Genomic DNA, 9,411 nt, shown 5'->3' with positions numbered 1-9,411 from the left:
GAGTTGTTTTAAAACTCCATAAGCAAAGAACACAAAAGTAAAACACACATCAAAATACATTGAAGAGTGGGAAAAAAGGCTTACACTCTTCCCAGGTAAAAAATCAAATCCTAGAAATCCAGCAAAGTTGCTGGGGGTCTCAAAGGGTAAGGGAAATAAGCACATTCTTGAGAATTCTCCCTAACACTTGTCCCCCCAGACTAAGGGACAGGAGGATTTAATCCACTCCTGGAATAATCTCCTTACTGCAGTCGGCCAAACATCCTGGAGAGACCATCAGCATTTTTGTGGTGACACCCATACCTGTTGTCAATGGTAAAATCAAAACCTTTCAGGCTGATTGACCATCTCAGTGGTTCAGAGTTTTCCCCTCTCATTTGCATCAACCATTTCAAGGGTTGGTGGTCAGTCTGAATCACAAAAGTAGATCCATACAAGTATGGTGTAAACTTCTTCAGTGACCACACAATAGCAAAGCACTCACGTTGAATGGTTGCCCACCTTGTCTCGGGTTCCTTCAGCTTCCTGCTGATGAAGCAAATGGGGTGCTCCCTACCTTTCTCATCCAGCTGACTCAGAACTGCATCTAAACATGTATTTGAAGCATCTGTCTGCACATTGAAGATTTGGTTATAGTCAGGAGCTTTTAGGACCGGAGCTTGACAAAGGGCTTCCTTTAGGCCTTCAAATGCTTGAGTACACTCCTCATTCCACCTGACCTTTTTAGGGAATTTGGGAGAGGAGATCACATTCAAGGGAGAAGCTATGGTCCCATAGTTCTCAATGAAGTTCCAATAGTACCCAGTGAGGCCTAGGAATGCTCTCACTTGGATTTGAGTAGTAGGGGCGGCCCAGTTTTGTACAGCTTGTACTTTGCTAGGTAATGGCCTGATTTCACCTCCTCCTACCTCGTGTCCAAGGTAGACCACTTTACTCTGACCAATTTGACATTTAATAGGTTAAGGTTTCTCAAGACTGCACCAATTAGGAGATCACTACATAGAACAGTTTGTTAAAGTGGTTTCATTTTAATTAACGCCCTAGTGCTGACACGTGTTTCGGCTGCTTTCAGCCTTTGTCAAAACTGGGTTCAATCTAATGTAAGTCATAATATAATTCATTACATATGCATGAATATACATTATCTATATATATATATATATATTTCTGATGCTTGTTAATCTTCTTAGAATCACATGCTGTGCATATGGTCCGACATCCAGTGGTAACCGCAGAGTATTGCATCTTGTCTTTCGGGGGACCAAAAGGGGACGTCGGCATAGGCGTGTCTGAAACACTATCCCTATCGTGACGTGTGTAGTACCCAAAATCCCTCACGCGCCGAGGTCCCTCAGATTGTTTTTTTCCACCCAGATAACTGGTCGCCCTATAGCGGAGCTCTTCATGAGACATTGTTTATCTTACCGAATTGTCGGTTTAATCCCTGTTATGTCACTTCGTCTATCAAGAACATCTTCGACGAAGACTACGGGGGAACCGTCTACGGCTGTGGATTCCGGCACCTAAGATCCGGCGTTCGGACCTCCACGTGGTCGGGCCTTCTGGCCGGCCTACACAGTAGGGAGAGTGGGCTCGGGGTTTGCCATACTGCTATGATGTCTTTCCTCTTTTCCACTTCTTTCCTTTTTGGTCTGGTCACCCTTCCCTTCTGCTATGGAAAGGACTCCATTTAGATTCTGCCCTCTGTGAAGGGTCAGATATCCGTGGAAAGACGAGCACACTTCGTGTACGCTTGTCTCCCCCTAGAACACTAAAGCGGTGTTCGGCGTATAAACTCCTAAACCTAATCCCTTAAGGAGCGCCGGTTGAAGCAGTGGGCCGCATACGGTATGTCACGCGTGGAGCCTCCCTCCCCTGCCGCGGCACCAGCCGAGAGTGACAGGGGTACATCGGATGACCAAACGTCCAACGCGGACGTTGTAGACCTTGAGGCGGACGATTCTAGAGCAGCCACGCCCGTCCCCGACCCTTCCAGACTCGACTCCGGTCTTGCTACAGGGACCACACCGGTGATAGGGGCGTACAATCGCACTACACAAAACACACAACCCAAGCGCCCTCCTCGACAACGTCGAAGAAGGCGCAAGCGCCATCGGATCGATCTGATCCAAAGCCTTCCCCGCATCCGCAGCAGCGCATGACGACTGGGCTTAATAAACTTAACAAAAGCGCTACTCCCCAAACTACACACGCCGAAGTTTCTGAACAAGAAACTCCAACGACTTTCAAGGTTTCCAAGGCCCGTGCAGGCCCGAAAACTACGAGTAGGCCTCTAACTAGGCCTCTACCCGGGAAGCCATCAGCGGAGGCGTTGTCCCCCGAAGATTCGGTAACTATCAGTAAGAGCATCAACAGGATTGCTACGGCAGTGGGCCTAGTACCGGTTTCGCCCACAGTTATGGGCCAGTCCGCCGAAAGGTTTTCCACGGTTTTGGAAGACGATCCTGAGGACTCTTACGAAGAGAGCCAGGTACCCCTCTCAAGCACCCTGAGGTCTATACAGAAGAAGAGGAGACTTCTTTTCTGGACAATTATGGGGAAGATCAAGGCGCAACGGACAACTGGGAGGGCACCCAGCAGGACGATCACAATTCTGATATTGTTTGCCTCGATTCTCCCCCATCCACACTGGTTAGGCAGGCTCCCCCGGTGGATGATCAAATGGCTTTCAACAACACGTTGAAAAAAGCAGCGGAATTCTTTAAAATTGCCACGATTGAGGCATTGCCTGAACAGGATTTCGCGGAAAACATTATTAATGACAAGCCTCTGGCTAGCCAGTCTATCCCTCTCTTGAGCTCTGTAAAGAGACGGCTGGCCCCTTCGTTACTCACGCCCGCTCAAATGAGGGCTGTGAACCCAAGGGTCGAAAAACTCTTCCAGCCCTCCCCCACCGACCCGCTCTACATCAAAGGGCACGCAATCCCAGACTCGCTGATGGTGACCAACACTCGCAAGAGAGCAGGGGTTTCCCTTGCCACGGGAGAGTCACCCCCGGACAAGGAGTACAAAAGGTTGTATGCCTTAGGCAAACGGGTCACGTCGGCGGCTGCTTATAGCATCCGGATTGCCAATAACACAACGTTACTGGCAAGCTACGTCGACGCCCAATTGAACCTACTCCAGGAAGGCCTCCAGGAGGTTCCGGAACCAACCAGAGCCAAGCTTCTCGCCATTGTCTCGGAGGGTAAACTTGGCAATCAAAATGTTGTAAAGAATACCCTGGACTCCGCAGAGACAGCAGGCAGGTCTCTTTCACAGGGTACTCTCCTAAAGAGACACACGTGGCTGCGCACGTCGGGTTTCAGGCCTGAGACCCAGGCATCCATCATCAATAAACCCATAGAAGAGGCCAACCTCTTCTGGAAGGCAGTAGACGATGTGTTGGAGACAGCCAAGAAGGAGCATGAGACTATTAAGTTGCTGCACCAAATGTCCCAAAAACCCCCTTCACAGAGGGGCAGCAATTCTCGGCGGTCCTTTCGAGGACAAGCCAGCGCCGCTCAAAATAATTTCGGCACGGGCAACTTCAACACAAGTCAACCAGCTGCAAGCCCCACTTACTACCCCAGAGGGGTCAGAAGCGCGGAAAGAATAGAGGCAGAGGCTCCAATTCCAGAGGTGTGTCAACCTCGGGTCAGAAATGACCACCAAGTTCAGGTCCCCTCCCATGTCTCCCTGGTCGGGGGGCATTTAACATCTTTCCTCAAGGCATGGGAGGGGATAACTTCAGACCAGTGGGTATTAAAGACGGTCGCCCACAGTTATTGCGTGGAATTCGCCCGACCCCCACAGTTCAGACCGCTGAAACATCCACGCCTTTCACTGGAACATCTGCAGATCCTGGTCCAAGAGGTGGAGGCGCTGCTGGGAAAGGACGCCATAGAATCCGTCCCGATTCTTCAGGTAAACGAGGGTATTTATTCAATATACTTCCTTGTACCCAAAAAGGATTTCACCATGCGTCCTGTTCTAGACCTGCGCCCAGCGAACAAGTTCATAAAGCCCCAGATGTTTTGCATGGTAACACTTCAAGAGGTGATCCCATTGCTAAAACAAGGGGACTTCATGACAACATTGGATATGAAAGATGTATACTTTCATATTTCAATGCTGCCAGCGCAAAGAAAATTCCTAAGGTTCGTGATTCAGGACAAACACTACCAGTTCAAGGTACTCCCCTTCGGCATAGCCTCGGCGCCACGGGTGTTTACCAAGGTCCTGGCAGTGGCAGCAGCACACCTGCGCAGGCTTTCAGTTCCAGTTTACCCTTACCTCGACGATTGGCTCATCACGGGGGACTCGTTCGACGTTTGTTTTTCGAACACCCAAAAGACAGTAGACCTACTGTTCAGCCTAGGATTTTCTATCAACGAAAATAAATCCAGCTTAGTCCCCAGCCAAGTAAAACAGTTCCTGGGGGCTCTAATTCACACGGAAGACGGTCTAGTCTTCCCTTCCAGCGAGAGGGTTCAGAACATGCTCTCTCAAGTTCCTCAGTATGTAGCCAGTCGGAAGGTGACGGTACGCAAAGCTATGCGTTTGCTAGGGATGATGGCGTCATGCATATACTTGGTCCCACACGCGCGGCTGCGCATGCGTCCTATGCAGGAGTGGCTCAACAGCCAGTGGTGTCAGGCCAGCGGACAATGGGAAGATCTGTTAGTTGTCTCGCCAGCCCTCGTTCTCTCTCTGCAGTGGTGGTCGAGGGAGAACCTCTTGAAGGGGAAAACCTTCACCACCCCTGCAGTGGAAGCCACTCTCACGACAGACGCATCTCTCACAGGGTGGGGGGCTCACCTGCTTCAACAGACAGCGCACAGAGTGTGGTCCCCTCAGATAGCGTCCAACCATATAAACCTACTGGAGCTACTAGCAGTGTTCAAAGCATTGAAGGCCTTTCAGGAGCAACTGCAAGGGAAGACAGTGCTGGTCCTAACCGACAGCACAACAGCAATGTATTATCTGAACAAGCAGGGGGGCACTCACTCTCCAGGGCTATCCAAGCTATCCCAAAACACCTGGATATGGGCTCTCAAACACAAGATGTTCCTGATATCCCAACATGTTCCAGGGGAACCCAATCTTCTGGCAGACGTACTCAGCAGAGATTTTCCTCTGCCAGAAGAATACGAATGGCGTCTGCACGAAGACATTGTATCCAACATCTTCGCAGAATGGGGGTTTCCAGAGATCGACTTGTTCGCTACTCAGGAGAACGGCCAATGCCCAGATTACGCCTCCAAGTACCCCCAGAACCGATCCAAGGGGAACGGTCTCTGGATATCTTGGTCGGGGAAATTTGTTTACGCTTTTCCTCCGACTCCCCTTCTGAACAAGATAGTGCACAAGATGCACCAGGAACCAGTCACCATGATTCTGGTGGCTCCCATGTGGGCCCGCCAACCCTGGTTCGCGCGCCTGATGGAAATGTCCCTCTCCCCACCAGTCAAGCTGCCCTGCCCGTACAGCATGTTGTCTCAGGACAGGGGGAGACTCTGCACCCATGCCCGAAAAGTCTGAACTTAGCAGCCTGGCTCCTGAAGTCATAGAGTTTGGACATCTGCAACTCCCTCAAAGATGCATGGACATACTGAGGGAGGCATTAAAGCCTAACACACGTTATTGCTATGCCAGCAAATGGAAACGTTTGGTCATTTGGTGCAGTTCCAAAGGCGTCAATTCCACCGATTGTTCGCCTCCACACATTGGCCCTCATTACGACCCTGGCGGAAATCGCGGTGCTAAATGCACCGCGGAGCACGGCGGAAAGCTGCCGATAGCGCCATGGAGGTTGGCGGATTTTCCGCCCCATGCCGACCTTGGCGGGGCGGTAAATCCCCAATCCCCATTTTACCCTTCCCCATTCCCATTTTTGCCCCATAGGGTATAATGGGAGTGGGGAAGGCGTTAATTGCGCCACCGCAAAATACGGTGGCGTAATTAACATCAAGGTCCCGTAGCGCCATGGATTTCTCCGCCCGGAAAAACCAGGCGGAAAACGTTCCATGGCGCTACGGGAACTCGTAGTAGGGCGGACGGGTCCGCCGCGAATAACGCTGGCGTAAACCCACTCCGCCAGGGTCGTAATGAGGGCCATTGTGTTATATCTAACCCATCTGTTGGACTCTGGGTTAGTCTTCATTTCCTTAAAGGTTCACCTAGCGGCGTTGTCAGCCTACACCACGTCACAGCAGAAGGTGTTGTGGTGGAAAATACCTGTGATTAAAGCCTTTATGGAAGGGGTTAAAAGAATGTATCCCCCCATCACTCACCCAGCCCCTGGGTGGGATCTAAATGTGGTTTTACCTAGGCTCATGGGACCCCCTTTTGAGCCTATGCATAAAGCTAGTCTGAAAGACCTGACTTACAAGACAGCCTTTCTGGTAGCTATCACTTCTATCAGAAGAGTTGGGGAACTACAGGCCCTCTCGGTCTTGGACCCCTTTGTTACAGTCCCCAAAGATAAAGTAGTTCTGTGCACTCATCCCAGATTTGCGCCGAAATGTATTTCGAAGTTCCATGTGAACCAGTCAAACGAACTACCCACGTTCTTCCAGAGACCTACTAACATGGCCGAAAGAAGCCTTCAAACACTAGATGTGCGCAGGGCAGTCATGTTCTACATGGATAGAACTAAACCACTCAGGAAAACTAAACAATTCTTTGTTTCAGTGGCAGCCGGTAGAGAAGGGGACCCTGTCTCTAAATCAGCAATATCAAGGTGGATTGTCAAATGCATCACACTATGTTACACTCTTGCAAAGAGAGAACTGCCCTTCAAGCCTAGAGCACATTCTACTCGAGGCACTGGGACATCCATAGCATTCATTGCAAATGTTCCCCTAGAGTCCATTTGCAAAGCGGCAACCTGGAGTTCTGTACACACCTTTACAAAACACTATTGCCTAGACACTCATTCTAGGTCTGATTCTCCGGTGGGACAAGCAGTACTAAGACATCTTTTTTCTACTCTTACTTCTCACAAACTACCTCCAACTCCGGGTACTGCTCGCTAGTCTATGCGCAGCATGTGATTCTAAGAAGATTAACAAGCATCAGAAGACATGCATTACTTACCGTAAAAGTATTTCTGATGATTGTATCTGCTTAGATTCACATGCGCCCTCCCTGCCTCCCTCTCAGGGTGGAAGGAACATAGACTTCTTACTACTTTCTCTCTTCATTTACTCACTCGCTATAGCCTTGGGCTCCCTCATGGCAGAAAAAATACAATTGGAGGGACCTTGACGCGTGAGGGATTTTGGGTACTACACACGTCACCATAGGGATAGTGTTTCAGACACGCTTATTCCGACGTCCCCTTTCGGTCCCCCGAAAGACAAGATGCAATACTCCGCGGTTACCACTGGATGTCGGACCATATGCACAGCATGTGAATCTAAGCAGATACAATCATCAGAAATGCCTTTACAGTAAGTAATGCATGTCATATATATATATCAAAATATAAAAATAATAAAAAGGCAAAAATAATAACATTGTTGCAAAACGTAAGTTCACAAAAGTAACACAATCAGATTTGTTGTTTATGGTTTCACAATATACGTGGATCAGACAAATTAAAATGATAAACAGAAAGAGATGCACAGAAAAATAGGGGTTGCTATAAGGGAAGATTGATTAGGAAGAGAGGAAAAAGAGATAACGTGTGTTATGAGTTAATTCGATTGGTTTGGTCCAAGGAAATAATAAGGTTATTGAAGAGTATTGAAATAAAGAATTTCTCTGAACATCAAAAACCGTAAGCTTACCAAAATTATGAGGTATCATGTTTCATGGGTCATGGGTTAGATCCCTCATTGTCTGAAAAAATATATATAACACACTGCCCGTTAATGTGGTGGCACCAAAGCATTGTACGGTATAGTGGCAAATTGCCTGTTTTTTATAAAGTGTAATCAAAAGAAGAGAGAGTGTGTTTGATTCGTTAAAGGTATAATATTGTGACTTAATCTACAAATGTGTGCATTTAAGCGCCTTTGCGCGCTAGAAATATAGTCATTTGTGTTCATTTGTGAAGTACAGATACCGGCCTATATTGTGCTTCAGACAAGACGCGACAAACCAGACAGTACAACTAGAAAACAGTGTCCAACTAATAACGATCAAATCATTGCAATAGGCCTAAGCTTTTAGACGGTTGGTGTGAAAGACTCTGGGAACCTCCTTAGGATTGCCTAAGTCCACCAGATAGTTGACCTCTCCAAGTTTACCCACAACCTTGAAGGGTCCTATCCATTTGTCCTTTAAGGCCCTCTGCCTTGTAGGTACCATAACTAGAACAAGCTGGTTTTGAGAAAACTCAACCATGCTGGCCTTCTGGTCATGCCAATGCTTCACCAGAGCCTGACCTGCTTTCAAGTTATCTGATGCTTCTGCCATAATGTTTGACATTCTCCTCCGGAAACCTATCACATAGTCAGTGACTCTCACTGGCTTGGGGGAAGGAGCACTCTCCAACCCCTCCTTAATCAGGGCTAAGGGGCCTCTAACTGGATGGCCATAGAGAAGTTCATAGGGACTAAATCCAACTCCCTCCTGAGGGACTTCTCTATAAGCAAATGGAAGGCATGGTAGTAGAAGGTCCCACTTTCTCCTAAGGGGTTCCTCTAAAGCACCTATCATGCTCTTCATTGTACGGTTGAACCTCTCTACCAATCCATTTGTCTGAGGATGGTAGGCAGTTGAGAACTTGTAAGTTACTCCACAGTTTGTCCACATGGCCTGCATGTAGTGGGACGTAAAATTATGTTTATGTTTGTTTATTAAATTTATATATTGCTTTAACCCAAATCGCTTTACAATAAAACAACAGGTACAATGGAGGGAGAAGCATATAAATAATCATGATACAAACCAGTGTAAAAGTGCGTAGAACAATTTCATTATATGGAGGAGGCGAGGGAAGGGTGAGGAGGAGGATGGGGGTGGGGGTAGTCGGGTAGAGGGATCGAATTCAGTTGTCTGATTTAGGTTCCACGGTGTGAGAAGAGGGGGGAAGTGGGAGGTAAGAAGGGGAAAGGGGCTAGGGAGAAGGGAGAAGAAAGAAGGCGGAAGTCAAGGGGGGAGTGGAGAAGGAGGGCTTTCAGTGCAGAGCGGAAGGAGGAGTAGGTGGGGATGGAGCGTGTTAGGGAGAATTCTCTGTTTAGGCTAATTTCCCAAACCTAGTGAGTCCCCCAGCAGCTTTGCTGGATTTTTGGGGTTTACATTTTTTTCTCCTGCTAAGAGTGAGACTCTTTTTCTCCCACTCTGAGGCATGATTTGAGAATGTCCTTTGACTCTGTAATGTGTTTTATGGGTTATGGGGTCTTTTACTCCATAGGGCTTCATGTGTTTTTGGTAAGTGTGTTACACAGCACCCTCAGT

This window comes from Ambystoma mexicanum, chromosome 7p (assembly GCF_040938575.1).
Source record: "Ambystoma mexicanum isolate Mex_15411 chromosome 7p, UKY_AmexF1_1, whole genome shotgun sequence".
Taxonomy (NCBI): domain Eukaryota; kingdom Metazoa; phylum Chordata; class Amphibia; order Caudata; family Ambystomatidae; genus Ambystoma; species Ambystoma mexicanum.
This window is presented reverse-complemented; position numbering follows the sequence as displayed.